The sequence below is a fragment of the Triturus cristatus genome, chromosome 7 (assembly GCF_964204655.1).
Source record: "Triturus cristatus chromosome 7, aTriCri1.1, whole genome shotgun sequence".
Taxonomy (NCBI): Eukaryota; Metazoa; Chordata; class Amphibia; order Caudata; family Salamandridae; genus Triturus; species Triturus cristatus.
The window spans coordinates 1,082,841,398-1,082,865,950 of record NC_140590.1 but is presented as its reverse complement, the minus strand read 5'-3'; positions in this window follow the sequence as shown (position 1 = coordinate 1,082,865,950).

Sequence of the window (24,553 nt, the reverse complement as noted above, 5' to 3'; positions counted from 1 at the left end):
TATTCATGCTTTTGACGGAATTTATAACCATGTTTGTGATTAAAAACTTCCAGCAAATTGTTGGATGTTTATCATGTTTTATCGAGCTGACCTCCCCAGGAATGTCCTCAAACCAGCTTCTAGTATATTCGTACAAATTTAAGTGGGAGCAAATTCCTTTCATCTTACACTCTTTCCATCAAATCTCCTTCTTCTCTGTACTTATTGTTCAGTTCCCCTATTGACTTCTAAGTGATAATGAGGCTGTATTAAGCCAGTCAATGGACTTCTATACCCGTTCTTAGCAAATTGATTTGTAAACAAAAGTTATTGTGTTTCAGCAGACCTTTCCTCCCTATAAACATTATGTAATGTTCCAGTTGCTCCCTTTAGATATATATACTAGAGTGGCTTGGTAATCAACCCTTACTTCGGGGCTGCTAGTTCTCATACCATTACTTTGCAAGCGTTACTACGTACCCGTACCATTATTATGCAATATGCGCTATCCACATAGCTGTTTTGAAGGCGCTTCCGTTTCCAAACAACGACGTGCAGATCTGACGTCGCTGGAAGCCGGAGAAGAGAGAAACCACGGAGGGGAGAGAGGTAAGTGCAGCTTTTTGGGTCGTGCAGGTGGGAGTCTTTAAGGTTGTAGGGTTGTGTTTGAGCAGTGTAGAGCAGTGTATTTGAGTTTATGGTAGTGTTGGGGGTCGTGAAGGGTAGTGTTGGGGAGTAGGGACAGGACTAGGAGTTGGGGGAGGGATGTGCAGGGGGTAGTGTTTTAGGATTTAGGGTAGTGTCGGGGGTGCGTGCAGGGTAGTGTTTGAGTGTAGGGAGTGGATTGTGGGCGGGGGGAGTCTTTAAGGTTGTAGGGTTGTGTTTGAGTAGTGTAGAGTAGTGTATTTGAGTTTAGGGTAGTGTCAGGGGTTGTGAAGGGTAGTGTTGGGGAGTAGGGACAGCACTAGGGGTCGTGGGAGGGATGTGCAGGGGATAGTGTTTTAGGGTAGTGTTGCAGTGTTTGTGTAGGGTAGTGTAGTGCTTTAGCATTTAGGGTAGTGTCAGGAGGTCATGTAGGGACCATCTTGGGGGTAGGGGCAGGGTCGTGCTGGGGGTATGTTTTAGGGTTTAGGGTAGTGTTGTGGTTTTTGTGTAGAGTTGGGGGTGTGTGCAGGGTAGAGTTTGGGAGTAGGGACAGGAATGGGGGTAGGGGCAGAGTCGTGCTGGGGTAGTGAATTAGGGTAGTGTTGTGGTGTTTGTGTAGTGTAGGGTAGTGTTTTAGGGTTTAGGGTAGTGTCGGGGGTGCGTGCAGGTTAGTGTTTGAGTGTAGGGAGCGTGCTGGGGGAGGGTCGTCCAGGGGTTAGTGATTTAGGGTTTACGGTAGTGTAGTTGTGTTTGAGTAGTGTAGGGTAGTGTAGTGTTTGAGGGATTGGGTAGTATTTTAGAGTTTGTGATGTGGAAGTTAGTGTATTTTTAATTAGTATTGTGTTGGGTTTTTATTACTAGGCAAGTTTTTAGTTCGCATATGTTAACACTTGCAATGTAAAGGTATCCGAACTAAAAACTTGCGTATTAACGGTATTTGCAAAGTAAAAACATCGCAGTAAAAAGCTGCAAAGTAATGGTACGCAAAATAACGAGTCCTATTTGAGTGGCTTGCTAGTTTTTTTTCTTCTAGATAGCATCATTTTTTTCTTCCTTGGTGAGACAGGCAGCATAGCTTCATGTAAGCCGGTGTGCTATGTGAAATTATGAAATGTGTATGGTACCATGGGATTTCAAGCAAAATGTTTTACTGAACTATTGTGAACATTGATATTATGGAACAGAGGCCTAAGTGTTATTGTACTGAAACCGCTAAAACAGATGTGAAAAAACAGGTTTATTCTCTCACATTAGGAGCCAATAAAAAATCATGTGGAAAAAAGTTTTGGCTTCTTAATTTGGAATCCATCTCTTGTTTTGAATCTTCAAATCTATGGCATAAGGAGCCAAGCATGTGCACCTTGATTAAAAAATGCCTTGGCATTTACAGTTTATTTTAATAATAATCTGGCATTTGTAAAGCGCGCAGCTACCTACCAACGGAGGTGTCCTGGCTCTGTACTTATACCGCAGAGGAACCCATCCTGACTTTCCCTGTGAAGTGTCCACTCCTGGGCACCCCCAAGGTGCAGCCAGGCATCCCCTGCGCTGTTGGGGCCGTTGTGGAGATTAAGCAAGCTATTGCCCAGAGTTGCAGAGTGGGACCCATGATTAGAATAGGCACCAAGGCGAGAAATATCAGGTCCGAGGAAATTAAGCCCAAGACCCACCAAAGCGGGAATTGAACTCTGGTCTCGGCCCGGACCTCTGCATCAGGGTCTGCCGCTCTAACCATTGAGCCACACTTCTCCACAAACAAAGAATGAAAAACAAAAATTCAGAACTGTAAATATTTAGGCAGAGTTTGCACAAGCGCATGAGAAACTATCAGGACTGAGATGATTCCCAGAAGAGGAGCAGGATTTCCGTTTGGGACACGGATGTTCTATCGGTCATTGGAGAAAACAGCGTCCCTGGGTGATATGGTTGGTAGCTCATTGGTCACCCATCTTCTCACTACTGCAGATGCAAAGCACATATCTAGGTGTTTGTGTCACATACACGTAACCCAATTAATAACATCAAAATGGTGGTGTCAGCAGTCGAAGTGCAAATCAATCAATCAATCAATCAATCAATCAATCAATCAATCAAGGGTTTTAGAGCACTACTCACCCATGAGGGTCTCAAGGCACTGAGGGGAGAGGGGTGCGAGAAGCTCCTTTGGACACTCAAAGAGCCGGGGTCTTGAGGTCCTTTCTGAATTAGTGCAGTGTCGGGCTGTCGGATGTGGTGGGGGAGTTTGTTCCAGATCTTGGCCACGAGGTAGGAGAAGGATCTGCCACCTGCGGCACTGTGGATGCGAGGGACCATAGCAAGGGTCTGTGCTGCTACATGCAAAGGGGGCGGGGTCAGTGTGCATGGGGGCAGGGTGAAATGCGTGGCTAAAAAACAAAATATTATATATGGATTATATACTTTTTTTGGTCTTTCACCTTCAGGTAGCTACATATAAAATAGTGTGCAGCTTAAATGAGAAATACATTTTAAAAAGTTACGTTAATCAGAGGCAAATGCATTATACCACATTATTAAACCTATATAAGTTAATGAACTGCAGAGGTCTTTGTATAACCAGAGAGCCACAGAATTAAATTACACACATTATAAGATAAACAGCTACAAAAGGCGCAAAAAGGTTTAAAACAAAATGGTGCTTCCAAATTATAGATTTTCATAACAACCAGACTGTCTGTACTGACATTTTGGTTATATAACTGTCCCTTAAGAGCAAGCACTTCACAGCTCAGCTCATAACTCCCTTGTAATACTACTCAAAAAGAGTCAATCTTTGTCATCACAAAGCTTCAAATGATTCTATCAATTAAAGCCACTATCTGCATCCAAGCACCCTTTACATTTGCAGATTAGCCACTTGTGCACATTTGCCTTTCTTTCAGGACAGCAGGCACCCTGGCAAGAAGGTTTGTTTAGCTGGCTGTCCCCCTTTGGTATCACAGCCCAGGAGACTTCCTGAATGACACTTCGGCTCAAGTATGTAAACTATTGGAATAAACTATCCAGAGACGGTTTTCTATTTACAAAAAGAAGGGGAACAGTTTTTCATAAATTAAAAAAGCAATGGCTCGTCATGGCCCTCTGATTTCATTCACTTTGACTTCTAGGTAGAGTGAGATTTGGCATTAATTCATACCGAATCTGTGGTACAAATGGTATAATGTAGTGAGAATTTAAAAAATAAAATTTGTTTGAAACATTTTTAAATCTATTGAATTATTCCAACCTAAGAAATAGTCAAGCACTTCTCACTATGGGCGCCATACCTTTAAAGTAATAGGAACAATATGTTTTATAAATATTGCTACACCTTTATGGCTAATAACAACAGTTAATGGAATATATTTATTGGAAAATGTAAATATTTTAGCAAGGCTCCTGTGCTTTTCTTGAAATGCACCTATACTTCCTAACTTTGCTGTCATACCTTTAATTCTACTCTGCCAACACTTTCCTGCAGTCCGCCATAATTTTCATGGGAACAGTTATCCGGAACAATGACTTTTTTGTTTAAATTGGGCAGCACTAATGCTCCTCAATAGGGGTGACCATTCATTTTCTGGGCCATCTTGGACCATCACTTCACAGCTTCTCACAGACAGCATTAGTGTGAATCTCTGGTTCTAAATATGGATATTCCTTGCTATGACATAGTAGGAGTTTTCCAGTGTCACCAAGAGAAGCACTTGATTTCTCTGTATTTCTCTATGCGGCCGAGGTAATCAAACTCTCATGGTAAGCAGCAGAAGGGCGGGGGATGATATGTCTCACCAGCCTACTCTTTCCAGTCATAGGTCCCCACAGATGAAACAGTTCAGGAGATTCCCAATCAATCACCCCTTGTCAGGGTGAATCTGTGCCATACCTCCTGGCACAAGATTGCAGACATGCTGAGAGCTGTTCTCCCACAGAACAGTGCTGGTTCTTTGCTCTGTCAGAGCAGAGAGTATTACTCCAGGACTGGCAGAGAGGGAAGCTATGAAGGATGTGTGAGAGAGAGGCGATGCACTGTGCTTTTTTAGGTCGAGCCTGAGCCAGCACGCAAGCATTGCTCTGGCGATCTGCTGTAGGTGCTGCTCTGAGGAGAAGACCCGCCCACGTTTTTCATTGGCTTGTGTCCTTCTCTACGTATATGTTGCTTCTAACTCCTTCATAGTCTTGTTACTCTTTCCTTTTTACAGCCATGTCGTCATTTGTATCCTAGCGCTGCTCTGGCGATCTGCTGTAGGTGCTGTACTGAGGAGAAGCCCGCTCACAATTTTAATTGGCTTGTGTCTTTGTCCTTCGTAAATGCTGTCTTCTGATTCCTTCATAGGTTTGTTAGTCCCTCCTTAGTAGGGCCATGTCGTTATTTGTATCCTCCCATGTCTAATGGCCCTTTTACTTCTGTTCTTACATGGTAAGCACTATTTTCTTTAATGAGTTTGTCCTACGTTAGGCACTACGTGCTGTAATTACATTCAACACCCTGTGTGCACTTTCACTTTCTAAGCTGCCAGGACAATTGTGACCACTTGTCTCCTATTGCAGGCAGTGCATGCTTTCCTGCAGGGGACCACTTTTCAACTCTCTCCTGTGTCTACTCCTCATCACCCGGGTGCCTTGCTTAATATTACAGCCCGTGTGGTATTTTCCTTCTCCAATACCACAGCCCGGTTTTATAACAACACGAGCGCAATAAAAACAATGTCGACCACGCCTTTTTTTTTCTTCAAATTAGCCGGCCGCTTTTATAGAGCACTGATGCACGCCATTTGTGATGCGCAAAATGGCGGCTGCAGCTTTTTTTCATAGCCCACACCCCCATGGTGGATGCCTCAGTAATAAAACTACCATGTTTTCATCAGCAACAGCACAGTTTGTTTGCTTGCCACACACATCTCACAGGTTCCAATCTCTTAACACATAAAATGAAAAGGGTTTAAAGCTTCCTACTGCAAAATGATAGAAAAACAAATTGCAGATTGTTCGAGCACTACTTCAATAAGTAGATTGATTTTGGACTGTTGAAGGCATACAATCTTTCTTTCACTGTTAATATTTCAACACCATTTTAGCAGAGAAAGCATTGCGTATTTCCGCTCAATCAGGCTTGGTAATTACAGAGAGTGCAGGTGGTAAATGAGGCAATGTATCTAAGCTGTCACAATATTTATGAAACAGTCTCATTTGCGGTTCAAAACCAGTCTTTCTCGCTTGCGAGTAAAGTCTGATTATTTATCCCCTAAACAAAGCAATCTGGAGAGACTGCGCATGCCATCCAATGCTCAACGGCCTAAAACATATTTTCGCTCATAGCACGCTATTCAGAAACGCGGAAGGCGCTCTGTGTTCTCACGTCAGATTGCTCACTTCTGACACCATGGACGGGTCTCCCCCTAAGCCAAAACTTTCAAAACCGTGCACACTGGGCTAATTATCAGTTATGGGCGCTCCCCGGTAATGGGCCACACTCAGGCCTTTGGAATTTTTGTAGCAAAGCAAGGACAGGAGCATAGGGAAAAAATAAACCTTCTCTTCATGCTTTGCAACAGGTTCTCTGTTCAAACGTTGCCTTAGTTACTGTTGTCAAAACTGTGCTTCAGAGGTGCCCGAGGGAGGAAAAAGTGGGCAGCCGATTGTATTGCTGGCTCAAGAGACACGCACACGTCACTGTTTGCTAGTAAAAATTATTCTCAAAACTAATGTTCAGAAAAGCTTGGAGCATCAGGTATATTTACTTCTCTGTTGCAAAATTGTATTAAAAAACAAATCGTAGGTAGGAATACTTTACGCAAATGACTTGAAAACTCACCAGTCTACTGGGTATTCAAATTTACACACTCCATATTGTTTAGATGAAATTGTCCTAACCAGTGAATTAGTATGCGCCGATCAGTATAATAACAAACATTAAAAATGCAATAGGTCTCACATTTGTTGGAGTTGGAGTTATTGGAATTATAAATGCTAACGTTTTTTACCTACCCATGTTGCAGGGTGCGGTACCATATGTGACTCTGCAGCCTGCAAAGTTGGAGTTATTGGCATAAGAAATCCTAATGTTTTTAAGTTGACCCTGGCCAGCGCATGCGTTGCTCTGCGAAGCATGCTTTATTCAGGTAGGGACTTGAAGCTCTACCCACTCTCCGCCCATATTTCCCATTGGCTTGTGTCATTGTCCACTGTAAACTGTGGCTGTTCATTGGTCAATAGGCTTAGTAGTCCCTCCTTCGTACCGCCTTGTCTCATTTTGTAACCACCCATGGCCACACCTCCTGTTACATGTGTTGTTACTTGGTAGGCCTTAATTACAGCCTCTGAGCAGCAGGCAGGGCAAGCTCTCTCCTAATGCTTTTTTAAAATGTTTATTGCACAAATGCATTTGCAATGCAATAGGTCTCGCATTAGCGAGAGTTTAAGCTATTGTCATTGTGAATGACAATGCCTTTTATTTATCTGTTTTTAAAACAACACATAAATAAAATGCAATGCCATTTACAATGCCAATAGCTCAACCTCTCTTAAATGTGAGACCTATTGCATTGCAAATGCTTGTTTACTTTTTGAGAGTGAGTGAAAATGGTATTTTTATGAGAATGGGATGAGAAGTGGCCCTTTTTCTATATTGGGGCTGGCTTGGAAAGGGTATTTTAGACAATATTGTGTAGGGGTGGCAGGATGCCAAGCATATTCAGTGTATGGGAGGAGGTAATTAATACGAGGTCAGTGAGGATGGGAAGCAGACGGCAGACAAGGCTGAAGTAGGTGAATCTTGTGTATAACTTTACTATGAATCCTCCTGCCTGGCAGAGCTCATTCACAAGGTTCACCTACAAGGGGAGAGAGAATTATGGGTCATACGTAACAGGTGGCTCTCAATAAAGTGGGGGTGTTTTCTATCTGACATTTCCTGGAAATACACTGTGGAAATCAATCCTATTATTGACGTTTACTTATCTCTATTTCAATACATACAAGTGGCACTGTGACATTATCAGAATCTGAATGTTCAAAATGTTTTCACAACCACCTCCCAAACACATACAAGGAGATGCAAGAAGGACATTTCCAAAATCTTCACCTCCAGTCCTACTGCGAAGAGCCAAAAGTGCACACTCTATCAATATTGTGCTATATTTTTAACATGGTATTTGAATGTAGAACATTTTCTAACTCAGAAGAGGTGAGTTGAATGCAATAATCAGCCTTATAAATGAAGGAACTTCTTCCTCTTCAATACTTTCAACATTAACTAAATTACACTACTCTGAGACATATTAACCATTATTTCACTTCCATGTCATATTGAGTAAGGATCTTAAAATTCTAACACATGCTGAGTGGAGCACATAGCATGAAAATGACATCTAACTCTAATTAGGGTAGCAAGGAAAGTGAATTTATTTTCACAGTCAGGGTAATGCCTAACCTCAGTTCCCATGTCCACCACACCAGCCATACATTATGCCCTCGTAGGTATTAACCTGTAAAAATACCTCCTATATTTTCAGATGTGACGCTCCTATTTAACACAAACATAATTCCACCCATTGTACTCATTTCCTTTTTTTTATTTTCCAGAACCCTGAGTCTATAGTTTATTTCCATATACAATCTACTAAGTACACACTAAAACAATAATATGGTCTTTGGAGCTCTACATTTTAAAACAATATAATGGTTTCCAGACCAGCTAGTTTCAGAATATCTGTATTTGGGCCCATGTTTACAAGGCGTTTGTTTTTATTAAAGATTTAACAGTAAAGAATTCCACCAAATGTGTCCTAAACATAACACTGAAACTGTGTTACTATCGGTCATTGACGACCTTGGGGAAGGGAGACTTAAATTTGGGCCATGTCTCGGCCTTAATCCTACTCGATTTGTCTGCTGCCTTTGATCCGCTGAACCATAATATCTTTCTCCACAGTGCAAGAGCTGATTGCATTTCTGAGATGTCTCATGAATGGTTAGCTTCCTTTTTAAATACTAGAACCCAGGCAGTCCATTTGACCTCATTTAGAGCAGCAGAAGTTAAAATAGATTATGGGATTCCACTAGGCTTGGCCCTCTTGCCCCATCTGTTCAGTAATTACATTCAACCCCTAGTAAAGGAACTGAATAATTGAGTGTGTCTGATTTTTCATTATGCTGATCACTGTCAGATTTTAATATGCCTGCTTGGCCAAGCTGCGTCCAAGTCCCTATTTCAAGATATCAGTGGCTGGATGAGGAGTTATTATTTAAAGTTAAATGTGCAGAAAACCAAAGTAATGTATTTTAAGGACAACCCCACCTCTTGATCCACACTTTACTGTCCCAGTGAAATGGGCTCATTACCCAAGCCAGCAGCAAGGAGCTTGGAATTAGTAGTTTATTGGTTGACCAACAGCTTTCAGTTAGGCCACAAGTTAGTGTTGTAGTCTCAAATTGTGTTTTTCTTTCTACTCACCATCAAGAAACTACAACCGTTTTTTTCTGTTGATGCGAAGAGGACTATTATGGCAGCTGTCATCAGTTGAAGATTAGATTGGGTAAATAATCTTTAACTTTCACTTCCCATACTGCAATATTTTAACGTCACAACTGAGGTTCTGGACTTTTAAGAGTCCAGAGGTGTCAGGGAAACAACACCCGAAGACCCCTGAGTTCCTCCTGTCTCGGTGCACAAATAAACAGAGACACAGGCTTCTCGATGGTGGCGTCAAAGACCAAGGTTTATTTACTGCAGGGACACAGAAATCATAGGAACCACACAGAGGCAGAATCTACGAGACTGTTCGAATTGCATTAAGTGGGTTACTCTTTAAATACACGCAAAATGTCTTTAGGCAACATTACACGAATATTTCTCATTCCCAACCCGGCATCCCAAACAAACAGTAAATTTGACATCAAACAATAATTAGTTGTAGGTTTTCGGTATTCGATCAGGTCCTCTCGACAGTTTTCCATTCTTCGCCCGATCCTCCCCATCATAAAAATCGTAACCTCCCCATTGTAAAAGCCCAGAAGGAAAGGAACAGAGCCAGGTGCAAAGGATTGAAATGTAGGATAAGAGGTGTTTATGGATCATAAACGGGCATGGCTACCGTCTTCGGCCTTTCAGTCAGGACAACGGACACGAGAACCAGTATAGCAGGACTGGCCTCAGGCAAGGGAGGCAGCTTGATTCTGTCTAGTCATGCAGCGTCAGCCTTTCTCGGGCTCGAGCTTACGTGTCCTTAACAAGGTGACTCTGCCGGGGTCATCGTCCGTTCATTGACTATGTGAGGGCAAGAAACAAGATGGATGCCGTAACTAAAATGGATGCCATGACTTTTACGACAGAATGCCCTATTTTCCAGTGAATTCATGCTAGTTGCGCAGCGAAAACACTGTCATGTATACAATGGATCATTTGCGGTTCATTGGTACCGAAATCGTGTCAGTACTATGATACCGAATTCACGGGTTCGGATCGTTACAGAACCTCAGACCGTCCTTTTGCCCTTACATAGGCAATAACTCACTCTATGTCAGAGTCCATTTCTATGTTCATCAGGCCACTGATGTGTTGTTGCAGCATTACTCTATCTCGTGACGTATCTCTAAAAACAGGTGGTCTTCTTACGCATGTAGAAATGCAGAGATTACATAAGGCAGGACCACACTGAACAATGAGACAGCACGAAAATAAAAATACTAATGCAACACCAGTGACTATTAGAACCTTCCATCCCCACGCGGACAACAGGCTCCAGAACCATCCCATTAATGACCAGTCACCTTCCTCTACATGAATAGAGTCAGAAATCTTATGTAACTTAGAGATGGCCTTGTATACTGTTGGCGCATTATCTGGAATAAAAACGCAGCAACTTGATTGGATCATCTTACATACTCCACCTCGATCTGCAAGTAACACATCAAGAACCATACGGTTCTGTAACGTCATGAGGCGATCCGCTTGAAGCTCAGCTGTCAGGTTACTAAGGGCACCCGCAGTTTCAGTGATGGTGGATTCAACTACCCGTGTTAGTTGACGTAAGTTTCTACTGTTGGCCATAGGCCCCCAGAATGGGAGGAAACCCTTGAAAAAGTCTCCTGCCTCTTGGCCAGCAGTATCTTCTTTACTGAAAACACCTCTCACAACTCTAGTTTTGTGATAGTCCGGTGCAGCAGTATATGTCGGAGGTAACAGTTGAGCGATATAACATGAGCCTGAGAAGTCAGCATGCAGCCATGTGTATGCTCTGTCTTGGCAAACAAAATAGGTACCCTTAGCAGCTAAGAATGCAGGGGAAGACTGTGACGGGAAAACATATGTTTCGATACAGTCACTTTTCCCCAGTCGAGCTTTCGGATTCCTCCCATTTCCTTGCAAACAGACTTGACCTTGGTGGGGTACGACCCAGATCGGAGTTGAGCTCTTACATTTGTTCTCACCCAGAGTAATGCCGTATTCCGTAACATTCCAACCCATGTAAACTCGCAATTCATCCTTGGGAATGTACGGAGTATTATTGACATCTCTCACCATGTCAGTGATTCCTTTTACCAAGGCTCTATTGGCAGAGTTATACCGGGTGGAACGCGGAGGTCGTGGGGGATAGGTCTCTAGGGCATAAGCGAACATGGTCTGAAATGCCCAGAATGATCCATTATAACTAAAAGGCAGAACCAAATAAGGGATGCCCTTGTCCATGGTATGTGGTATCAAGCCACACACCCAGCAGTTTGTTGTGTTAACCACTAGTTGATGTTGGTGCAAGAGCTGAATGAAAGTGTTATTTATAAACTCAGAGCGTCGAGCTTGCTCGTGGGCAGGAAAAGGATGGAAAGAATGAAGAGAAACAACAGTCGGAGAAACAGGAGCATGGGGAGATACTGTAGATGCACCAGGTGTAAAGATCAACTGAATACCAAAAATAATTCCGCCTACCAAAGTTATTAAGACAATCAGAAGTGTCAGAGTACATTGCATTAGGAAACATTTACTGTACAATATGTCGTATAATTTTGTCTTGTGAACATTTATGACATTAACCCGTCGTAATTCAGGAAGCTCCATCTTCTACAACCGTTCGCAACGGATGGTTTGTACCTGTTAAAAACTTGCCTCTGTTTATCATGGGAGTTCCCAAGACAAACAGAAGAACCTGACCTAGTGTCTGATTCCCTGCAAATTAAAACAAGGCACACGTTACGACCCTACGGTAACCCAGATGGTAAGGTGAGAGAAACAGAAAAAAATTCTAGCAAACTTCCTGACTGAATGGAATGCAATACGATCAAAACAGTTTTACAGTTTTCAAACAGAAAGGTAATAATGCAATGTCATTAGTTCATCACATGAGAACGTAGGTTATATCTGTACTTCCCGGGTCTTGTCTGGTCTTGGAATAGCTGGTCTACAGGTGCGGAAATGTTTGACTCCACAGGTGACAAGTGTTCACTTTGTACAATACTCGGTTCAGGATTCAAAGGAGCGGTTCCTGCTGAGGTGTCAAAGTTCTGTGTTTCCGTTCGTGGGTGGTCCGTTAGGTACTCTGCATCACTGAAAGGGATGTGCCTAGGAACAGTTTCTGTCTCGGATACACCAATTCCCTGTCTAACCCAGTTGTCATAGGGGAGTGGAAGAGGGACACGCTTCGTATGGCTGGCGTGCACCCAATTTTTCATTCCAGCTAGGCGTACTGCAGTTCTAGTGGTGAGGAGGACCTGAAACGGGCCCACGAATCTTGGCTGAAGGTTCCGAGTACGTTCAAAGTTCCGAACTACGACTTGGTCGCCGGGTTTCAACGTGTGGCCTGGACTCTCCGGCAGTTTAGGCAAGGATTCGAATACCTGTTGATGAATAAGGCTCAATTTAGCAGTCAGATCATGGAGGTAATCAATCAACATTGGGTATTCAATCTGTTTGAATTCCTTTGGCCTAGGGACTCCCCAAACATTAGCAGGGCGGCCGAACACAATCTCATATGGGCTAAGCCCTACTCGAGAGTGTACAGTCGCTCTGGTGGACAGTAAAGCTAAAGGCAGTGCGTCTGGCCAAGAGAGACCAGTGGAAGCTTGAATTTTCGCAAGTTTCAGCTTCAGGGTGCCATTGTACCCTTCAACCAAACCCGCTGACTGTGGGTGATTCGCACTGTGAAATTTCTGGGAAATACCCAGACCCGCACACACACTCTTCATAACTTTCCCTACAAACTCACTTCCATTGTCCGACCAAACAATCCGTGGCATACCATACCTAGGGAAGTATTCTTTGAGGAGGATTTTGGCAGTGGACATAGCAGTGTTATCCTTTAACGGATATGCCTCAATCCATCTTGAGAAGGCACAGACTACCACTAGGACGTATTTGAGATTGTTACACCTGTCCATGTGGATAAAATCCAACTGAATCACTTCAAAGGGACAAGAAGGGGGAGCAAAATGGCCAGTTGGGGTTGGGGTTCCCTTGCCAGGATTATGCATCAGGCATATCATGCAGTTTTTCACCACTCTTTCTGCACACTTAGTAATTCCATCGTTCTTCCATACTGGAGCTAACATTTTACAGATCCCTTTCGAACTGATGTGCGCCGCTCCATGCGCCATCGTGACTACTGCAAGTACATACGCATCAGGTAACATCCAACGCTGCTGTTCAGACAAATCAACCCAACATCCACTTGAATCTATTTTACCCGTTTTCTCCTTCCATTCATTCTTCTCATTTTCAGTTGCTTCATTCTGGATTGCCTTCACACTTTCAATCGTATTCTCACACATCCCTGATTCCGCAATCCATCTTGCAGACGTTGCAACGTACATTCGGCTCGTCATGTTCTTGGCCGTTTCTTTAGCGACCTCATCAGCAAACGCATTCCCACGGCCAACATCATCCGTAATCTTTCGATGTGCACTGCACTTCACAATTGCAACTTCATTCGGTAGAGTCAGGGATTCCAATAGATCGCTGACTAACTGTCCATGTTGGATCTTAGTCCCATGGGACGTGAGAAAACCTCTTTCTCTCCAGAGACGCCCAAAATTGTGTGCAACGCCGAAGGCGTACTGGCTATCAGTAAACACGTTCACTCTCTTTCCCTCAGCTAAAACACATGCTCTTGTTAATGCAATTAATTCTGCAGCTTGGGCAGAATTCTGACTCACTCTTGCAGTCTCAACAATCGTACTCAAAGTCGTAACTGCATACGCGGCCGTCACATCACCATTCTGTAGTTTAAAACAAGACCCATCGACATATAACGTGCCGTCTGGGTCTAGTAACGGAGTATCTTTTAAATCAATCCTACCTTTTGTCTCTTCCTCAGTTCTGAAACAACAATCATGGGGCTCTGAATCACTCGACTCCTGAGTAGTCGGCAACAGTGTTGCTGGATTCAATATGTTGCATCGCTTGATCTGAATGTGACTTGCCAAAAGCGTCAGCTCATAGCCTGATAGTCTAGCACTGGTGAGGTGCTGAGTTTTCGTTCGATTCATGAGTGTATCCACAGCATGTGGAACCATGACTACTAACATGTTGTTCATGACTAGTCCGGCAGACTGTCGAATAGACACTGCAGCTGCTGCTGTAGCTCTCAAACAACTTGGCAATGCTCTGGCTACCGGATCTAATGTGGATGAGAAATATGCACAAGGCCGCTGTTTGTCACCAAATTGTTGCGTTAATACACTCAATGCACAACCTTCTCTTTCATGGACATATAGAGTAAATGGCTTACTGTAGTCAGGAGTACCCAACACAGGAGCTGAACACAGCGCATCACGTAAGTCGGAGAAGCTCTGTTGACATTCATCAGACCATGGCAAAGGGCTCGGAACACCTTTTCCAGTCAGGGCTACCAATGGTTTTGCCATGAGAGAAAAATTTGGGATCCATTGCCTACAGTATGACGTAATACCCAAAAACGCACGCACTTCTCTCTGTGTGCTTGGTACAGTCATCTGCGAAATTGCTTTGATTCTCTCTGGGGTCAACCTTCTTCCCTCCTTTGACAAAAGATGACCTAAGTAGGTCACTTCTTGGCAACAATATTGCAGTTTAGAAGGTGACACCTTGTGATGTAAGTCTGACAAATGACGCAATAAAGAAATTGTAGCTGCTTTGCAAGTTTCTTTGTCATCAGCTGCCAGTAAAAGATTGTCTACGTATTGGATCAGAGCAACACCATGAGGAAGTACAAGGGCATTTAATTGACTCTTTAATGCTTGGCTGTAAATTGAAGGGCTTTCACAATAACCTTGTGGAGCGCGTTTAAATCTGAAACTGCGACCTCCTAAGGAGAAACCGAAAATGTCTCTACTTTCCTCGGCTATGGGAATGCTGAAAAAGGCATTTTTCAAGTCGATCACTGTAAACCATGAAGCTGAGGCAGGAATCAACGTCAGTAATGCAGTGATATCTGGTACCACAGGAAACTGTGGAATCACTATTTTGTTAACCTCTCTGAGGTAAATCACAAATCTGTAGATTGGAGGTTTGGAAGGGTCAGTACGTTTCAAAATCGGCAGAACAGGACTATTGCAGACGTTTCCTCTAGTTTCCTCAATCACATCTTTCTGTATTAAGTCTTTCACAATCAGCAAGAGTGCTCGTTCACCTTCATTCGAAATCCGATACTGTGGGATTCGTGGAAATTTAACTTTAGCTTTCAGACTTACCACATAAGGGGGAATTTCCAAGAGGCCTACATCGTTAGGACCAGTCGCCCAAAGAGTATCAGGGAGAGAACGCAGCTCCGGTGGGAGCTTATCCATCGACATATACATTGGAGAAATGACTCTTTTGCCTAATGTGAGCTGTACTCCTGAAGGAGAACAGTACAGTGTCGCATGCAGGCGTTTCAACAGATCTAAACCAAGCAGATTCTCATTACAACCGGTTGTTAGGATAAGGGGTGCTTCTAGTTCGCATGGCCCAACAGAAATGGACAAAGGACTAGAAACAGGATTGTGAACAGGGGCGCCTGAGAATCCTACCGAAGTGTTCGTTAAGCCAGACAAAGGTGCGCCAGGGAGTTTCGTATGCATAATTGAACTTTTTGCCGCAGCAGTATTCAACAGAAACGGTTCGACCACGCCTGAGGTAACTACTGCGACATAAGGTCCACTCTGATCAACTGGAACTGATACTACTCCCTCTCTCTGCCTGCGGCTGTCCTATTGCTCGCTTCTTTGAATCTCTTCATTATGATCATAGTAATCTTCAACATGATACTGTGGAGATCTACCTGGTTGCGTAGGTTGTATATTTCGCTGATCGAAATAATTCGATTGGCGATCAGTCTGTGGTGTCATCATACCACGCCCTCTACCTCTAGGAGCTTGCATAAATCCAACATTACCTCTCTGAGCTGGGACACCACTAGTTTGTGGGTGCAGAACTGGACACTCATTCTTATAATGACCCTCCTTTTTACAATAAGCACACTGATTCCATGCTAACTGTTGTCGGGGAAAACTATAATTAAATCTTTGGGCCGTCCCTTGCTGGAATTGTGGCTGCTGCTGAAACTGGGGTCGCTGCTGTGAATCTAATTGATTCGAACTAGGCGGATACGCCTGTTGCAAAAGAACTTTGGTCTTTAAATCTTTCGTTTTCTTTTCTGATTTTTCCTTCTCTTCTTTCTCTCTATTCTCGTAATACTGAGCAGTTGCAAGTATTTGTGCTGTCGTCGATACTGCCCATGCACTTTCAGAATCCTTTAACTTGTTACTAAGCTCAGGTAGTAAATTAAACACAAACTTGTCGACAAACAATCTCTGGCCTCCCTCAGTACTCATATCTTGCCCACTGTGATCTACGAAGGTCTCTTCAAATCTAGTGAAGAAGTCAGAGACGCTTTCGTCCTTCTTTTGCTTGCATGCCGATAATTTATCCCAATTGACTCGTAACGCTGGCATCAGCGTTTTCATCAGAGTAATTATTCTGCCAGGTAAGGCAGCAATCAGAGGTTCTGGTTTAGCACCGCCAACTTGTTGCGCATCTGCCGCTATAATAGCTGCCCAATCACCTCCTAAGGCGACTGGGTGGTTCTCTTGCCGAATTTTGGCCCATATAGGCTGTGGCACCACATTACCAAACAACATTTCAATGTCTGCCAAATTCATGACACACGCTTGAACTGTCTGCGTTAACTCTTTGTAATAACCAGCAGGATTTTTACGTGGGTCTGGTAATGCTTGTTTTACTGCTAATACTTCAGCCCGTTTCCAAGGGATGTGTATCCACACTCTCTGGAAATGTGCCGGGGCAGCTAAAATATTATGAGCCGCATCAGCTTGAACTGCATCACGCCATATCGGTGGAACTTCCCTCATCGGATATTGTCCTCGTCGTTTCCTAGTAGTAATCGGTGAACCATCAGGGTCTCTTGTCGCTCGAAGAGGGGACTCATCCCTATAAGCTAAAATCAGTTCTATCGCTCCCCTTACTTCTGGACCTATCACCATTCCTGCGGCAAATTTCTGTTGAATATTTATCAGGTCAGAGGGGACGGAGTCTAAATCATCATCTTCCCATTCTTCACGCACAAGAGAACACATCACGTCAAAAACATAACGTTGAGTTGGTTCATTCCATTGCATAAATGTATCTAACACTCTTCGTGCATCATACTTCACAGCTTTCGACATCCACCTAAGAGCTGTCGAATCTAAATTGTCTCGTTCTTGGGAACCAGGAAGCTGGCTACGTCTCTGTATAGAGTCAGAAACGGGGGTCCCAATTAAAGACCCGTAGAGAGGAGTTAAGATATTAGTTACAGAGTCGGTTATTTTCCGACGAACGGAAAGCGGAGTCAGAATATTCACAGGGTTCGGGAGCAGGGCAGCTGGAGCAGATGAAATAGTAAGGGTGGGAGTAGCAGGTAAAGCAGTTTGCGAAACGACAGGCAAAGGCGGAACGGGCAACCCAGGAAGAGGGGGTGCCGAAGGAACATTAACCACGGGAAGGATAGGAGCTGTAATCAAAGGAAGTGGAGCAACTATTCCAGGCTGACCAGCAGCTGGCTGTACAACAGGTACTGTAATACCCTGTGGATACGGTGGAGGTGAATTCAACAGGTAAGACAACAGAGGATCCTTTTCATGATCCTCCATCGGCTTAGCAGGACATGATGGCAATACAGGTTAACATTTATCAATTGCCAAATTATATTTTCTATTCGCCATCTCCATTGCTTTCTCAGTCTCGTTGACATGCAACTGCCTAGCAGACTCCATTAAAGTCAACCCTTTCTCTTTCTGTTCTTTCTTCGTTTTCCTAATTTCTCTCTGTTTGGCTTCTTTGCGCCATACGCGAAAAGAATCAAACATTGCCGGCCGGGCTTTTTTCTTGAACAACTTCATTTCTAGATTATCTAGTATTTCCGTTTCGAAGCTACCATGCGGTGGCCAACTAAGGACACCATCTTTTCTGGTATAACGGACCCATACTTCATTATACGTAATAGGACCCACACCATGTTTACAATAGAGCTCATATGTAGGAGTTCCAATCGGAGGAACCGAACACGAATCCTCCAACCGGGAATCCCTGTTGCAACGTAACCAGGACAAGAAACAATTACTACTGGTAGTCATGACGACAAAAACAAATTCCAACAAAAATGCGCAGAGAACTTAGGCCTACCAAAATGAACCAATACCAAAACAAAGATTATCTAAACAAGAGCAACCAATGATAATCTACGAATCAAACCAGAGCAACAAGGAACAACCAAATCGAGCGTAACTAAATACTTAACTGAAATGTGGAAGACGTCACCAAGGAGAACCCGTCTACGTCTCGCCGTACTAAGGTCTGCACCTCGGGTCCAAGACAGGGCGACAGTCAGGGCAGCGGTCCTCTGTAGCCGTCTGGGAACGGGAACCCTCGTGGAAGAGATCGTCGGGCCACTTTTACGACATGCAGGGATCGATGAAGCGGGGTACCTCCCTCCGGAATCTTCACACGAAACTTCTCGAACTTTTCAGGCTTTGGACCGGTACCGGATGATGTCGCCCTACGTTGGGCGCCAATTTGAGGTTCTGGACTTTTAAGAGTCCAGAGGTGTCAGGGAAACAACACCCGAAGACCCCTGAGTTCCTCCTGTCTCGGTGCACAAATAAACAGAGACACAGGCTTCTCGATGGTGGCGTCAAAGACCAAGGTTTATTTACTGCAGGGACACAGAAATCATAGGAACCACACAGAGGCAGAATCTACGAGACTGTTCGAATTGCATTAAGTGGGTTACTCTTTAAATACACGCAAAATGTCTTTAGGCAACATTACACGAATATTTCTCATGCCCAACCCGGCATCCCAAACAAACAGTAAATTTGACATCAAACAATAATTAGTTGTAGGTTTTCGGTATTCGATCAGGTCCTCTTGACAGTTTTCCATTCTTCGCCCGATGCTCCCCATCATAAAAATCGTAACCTCCCCATTGTAAAAGCCCAGAAGGAAAGGAACAGAGCCAGGTGCAAAGGATTGAAATGTAGGATAAGAGGTGTTTATGGATCATAAACGGGCATGGCTACCGTCTTCGGCCTTTCAGTCAGGACAACGGACACGAGAACCAGTATAGCAGGACTGGCCTCAGGCAAGGGAGGCAGCTTGATTCTGTCTAGTCATGCAGCGTCAGCCTTTCTCGGGCTCGAGCTTACGTGTCCTTAACAAGGTGACTCTGCCGGGGTCATCGTCCGTTCATTGACTATGTGAGGGCAAGAAACAAGATGGATGCCGTAACTAAAATGGATGCCATGACTTTTACGACAGAATGCCCTATTTTCCAGTGAATTCATGCTAGTTGCGCAGCGAAAACACTGTCATGTATACAATGGATCATTTGCGGTTCATTGGTACCGAAATCGTGTCAGTACTATGATACCGAATTCACGGGTTCGGATCGTTACAGAACCTCACAACTGCTTCAGAATGAAGCGGCAAGACCGGTATTCAAGGCCCCTCCTTACCTCTTCTACAATTGCACCATTTGCAACCTGATCAGTTTAAAACTTGTGGCTTCATTTTAATGCTTTGCATAGGTTGGGAAAGGTTTCTTTTTTTTAAAAACTTTTTTGGGGGTATGTTTTAGGGTTTAGGGTAGTGTTGTGGTTTTTGTGTAGAGTTGGGTGTGTGTGCAGGGTAGAGTTTGGGAGTAGGGACAGGAATGGGGGTAGGGGCAGAGTCGTGCTGGGGTAGTGAATTAGGGTAGTGTTGTGGTGTTTGTGTAGTGTAGGGTAGTGTTTTAGGGTTTAGGGTAATGTCGGGGGTGCGTGCAGGTTAGTGTTTGAGTGTAGGGAGCGTGCCTGGGGAGGGTCGTCCAGGGGTTAGTGATTTAGGGTTTACGGTAGTGTAGTTGTGTTTGAGTAGTGTAGGGTAGTGTAGTGTTTGAGGGATTGGGTAGTATTTTAGAGTTTGTGATGTGGAAGTTAGTGTATTTTTAATTAGTATTGTGTTGGGTTTTTATTACTAGGCAAGTTTTTAGTTTGCATATGTTAACACTTGCAATGTAAAGGTATCCGAACTAAAAACTTGCATATTAACGGTATTTGCAAAGTAAAAACATCGCAGTAAAAAGCTGCAAAGTAATGGTACGCAAAATAACGAATCCTATTCGAGTGGCTTGCTAGTTTTTTTTCTTCTAGATAGCATCATTTTTTTCTTCCTTGGTGAGACAGGCAGCATAGCTTCATGTAAGCCGGTGTGCTATGTGAAATTATGAAATGTGTATGGTACCATGGGATTTCAAGCAAAATGTTTTACTGAACTATTGTGAACATTGATATTATGGAACAGAGGCCTAAGTGTTATTGTACTGAAACCGCTAAAACAGATGTGAAAAAACAGGTTTATTCTCTCACATTAGGAGCCAATAAAAAATCATGTGGAAAAAAGTTTTGGCTTCTTAATTTGGAATCCATCTGTTGTTTTGAATCTTCAAATCTATGGCATAAGGAGCCAAGCATGTGCACCTTGATTAAAAAATGCCTTGGCATTTACAGTTTATTTTAATAATAATCTGGCATTTGTAAAGCGCGCAGCTACCTACCAACGGAGGTGTCCTGGCTCTGTACTTATACCGCAGAGGAACCCATCCTGACTTTCCCTGTGAAGTGTCCACTCCTGGGCACCCCCAAGGTGCAGCCAGGCATCCCCTGCGCTGTTGGGGCCGTTGTGGAGATTAAGCAAGCTATTGCCCAGAGTTGCAGAGTGGGACCCATGATTAGAATAGGCACCAAGGCGAGAAATATCAGGTCCGAGGAAATTAAGCCCAAGACCCACCAAAGCGGGAATTGAACTCTGGTCTCGGCCCGGACCTCTGCATCAGGGTCTGCCGCTCTAACCATTGAGCCACACTTCTCCACAAACAAAGAATGAAAAACAAAAATTCAGAACTGTAAATATTTAGGCAGAGTTTGCACAAGCGCATGAGAAACTATCAGGACTGAGATGATTCCCAGAAGAGGAGCAGGATTTCCGTTTGGGACACGGATGTTCTATCGGTCATTGGAGAAAACAGCGTCCCTGGGTGATATGGTTGGTAGCTCATTGGTCACCCATCTTCTCACTACTGCAGATGCAAAGCACATATCTAGGTGTTTGTGTCACATACACGTAACCCAATTAATAACATCAAAATGGTGGTGTCAGCAGTCGAAGTGCAAATCAATCAATCAATCAATCAATCAATCAATCAAGGGTTTTAGAGCACTACTCACCCATGAGGGTCTCAAGGCACTGAGGGGAGAGGGGTGCGAGAAGCTCCTTTGGACACTCACAGAGCCGGGGTCTTGAGGTCCTTTCTGAATTAGTGCAGTGTCGGGCTGTCGGATGTGGTGGGGGAGTTTGTTCCAGATCTTGGCCACGAGGTAGGAGAAGGATCTGCCACCTGCGGCACTGTGGATGCGAGGGACCATAGCAAGGGTCTGTGCTGCTACATGCAAAGGGGGCGGGGTCAGTGTGCATGGGGGCAGGGTGAAATGCGTGGCTAAAAAACAAAATATTATATATGGATTATATACTTTTTTTGGTCTTTCACCTTCAGGTAGCTACATATAAAATAGTGTGCAGCTTAAATGAGAAATACATTTTAAAAAAGTTACGTTAATCAGAGGCAAATGCATTATACCGCATTATTAAACTTATATAAGTTAATGAACTGCAGAGGTCTTTGTATAACCAGAGAGCCACAGAATTAAATTACACACATTATAAGATAAACAGCTACAAAAGGCGCAAAAAGGTTTAAAACAAAATGGTGCTTCCAAATTATAGATTTTCATAACAACCAGACTGTCTGTACTGACATTTTGGTTATATAACTGTCCCTTAAGAGCAAGCACTTCACAGCTCAGCTCATAACTCCCTTGTAATACTACTCAAAAAGAGTCAATCTTTGTCATCACAAAGCTTCAAATGATTCTATCAATTAAAGCCACTATCTGCATCCAAGCACCCTTTACATTTGCAGATTAGCCACTTGTGCACATTTGCCTTTCTTTCAGGACAGCAGGCACCCTGGCAAGAAGGTTTGTTTAGCTGGCTGTCCCCCTTTGGTATCACAGCCCAGGAGACTTCCTGAATGACACTTCAGCTCAAGTATGTAAACTATTGGAATAAACGATCCAGAGACGGTTTTCTATTTACAAAAAGAAGGGGAACAGTTTTTCATAAATTAAAAAAGCAATGGCACGTCATGCCCCTCTGATTTCATTCACTTTGACTTCTAGGTAGAGTGAGATTTGGCATTAATTCATACCGAATCTGTGGTACAAATGGTATAATGTAGTGAGAATTTAAAAAATAAAATTTGTTTGAAACATTTTTAAATCCATTGAATTATTCCAACCTAAGAAATAGTCAAGCACTTCTCACTATGGGCGCCATACCTTTAAAGTAATAGGAACAATATGTTTTATAAATATTGCTACACCTTTATGGCTAATAACAACAGTTAATGGAAAATATTTATTGGAAAATGTAAATATTTTAGCAAGGCTCCTGTGCTTTTCTTGAAATGCACCTATACTTCCTAACTTTGCTGTCATACCTTTAATTCTAATCTGCCAACACTTTCCTGCAGTCCGCCATAATTTTCATGGGAACAGTTATCCGGAACAATGACTTTTTTGTTTAAATTGGGCAGCACTAATGCTCCTCAATAGGGGTGACCATTCATTTTCTGGGCCATCTTGGACCATCACTTCACAGCTTCTCACAGACAGCATTAGTGTGAATCTCTGGTTCTAAATCTGGATATTCCTTGCTATGACATAGTAGGAGTTTTCCAGTGTCACCAATAGAAGCACTTGATTTCTCTGTATTTCTCTATGCGGCCGAGGTAATCAGACTCTCATGGTAAGCAGCAGAAGGGCGGGGGATGATATGTCTCACCAGCCTACTCTTTCCAGTCATAGGTCCCCACAGATGAAACAGTTCAGGAGATTCCCAATCAATCACCCCTTGTCAGGGTGAATCTGTGCCATACCTCCTGGCACAAGATTGCAGACATGCTGAGAGCTGTTCTCCCACAGAACAGTGCTGGCTCTTTGCTCTGTCAGAGCAGAGAGTATTACTCCAGGACTGGCAGAGAGGGAAGCTATGAAGGATGTGTGAGAGAGAGGCGATGCACTGTGCTTTTTTAGGTCAAGCCTGAGCCAGCACGCAAGCATTGCTCTGGCGATCTGCTGTAGGTGCTGCTCTGAGGAGAAGACCCGCCCACGTTTTTCATTGGCTTGTGTCTTTCTCTTCGTATATGCTGCTTCTAATTCCTTCATAGTCTTGTTACTCTTTGCTTTTTACAGCCATGTCGTCATTTGTATCCTAGCGCTGCTCTGGCGATCTGCTGTAGGTGCTGTACTGAGGAGAAGCCCGCTCACAATTTTAATTGGCTTGTGTCTTTGTCCTTCGTAAATGCTGTCTTCTGATTCCTTCATAGGTTTGTTAGTCCCTCCTTAGTAGGGCCATGTCGTTATTTGTATCCTCCCATGTCTAATGGCCCTTTTTCTTCTGTTCTTACATGGTAAGCACTATTTTCTTTAATGAGTTTGTCCTACGTGAGGCACTACGTGCTGTAATTACATTCAACACCCTGTGTGCACTTTCACTTTCTAAGCTGCCAGGACAATTGTGACCACTTGTCTCCTATTGCAGGCAGTGCATGCTTTCCTGCAGGGGACCACTTTTCAACTCTCTCCTGTGTCTACTCCTCATCACCCGGGTGCCTTGCTTAATATTACAGCCCGTGTAGTATTTTCCTTCTCCAATACCACAGCCCGGTTTTATAACAACACGAGCGCAATAAAAACAATGTCGACCACGCCTTTTTTTTTCTTCAAATTAGCCGGCCGCTTTTATAGAGCACTGATGCACGCCATTTGTGATGAGCAAAATGGCGGCTGCAGCTTTTTTTCATAGCCCACACCCCATGGTGGATGCCTCAGTAATAAAACGACCATGTTTTCATCAGCAACAGCACAGTTTGTTTGCTTGCCACACACATCTCACAGGTTCCAATCTCTTAACACATAAAATGAGACGGGTTTAAAGCTTCCTACTGCAAAATGATAGAAAAACAAATTGCAGATTGTTCGAGCACTACTTCAATAAGTAGATTGATTTTGGACTGTTGAAGGCATACAATCTTTCTTTCACTGTTAATATTTCAACACCATTTTAGCAGAGAAAGCATTGCGTATTTCCGCTCAATCAGGCTTGGTAATTACAGAGAGTGCAGGTGGTAAATGAGGCAATGTATCTAAGCTGTCACAATATTTATGAAACAGTCTCATTTGCGGTTCAAAACCAGTCTTTCTCACTTGCGAGTAAAGTCTGATTATTTATCCCCTAAACAAAGCAATCCGGAGAGACTGTGCATGCCATCCAATGCTCAACAGCCTAAAACATATTTTCGCTCATGGCACGCTATTCAGAAACGCG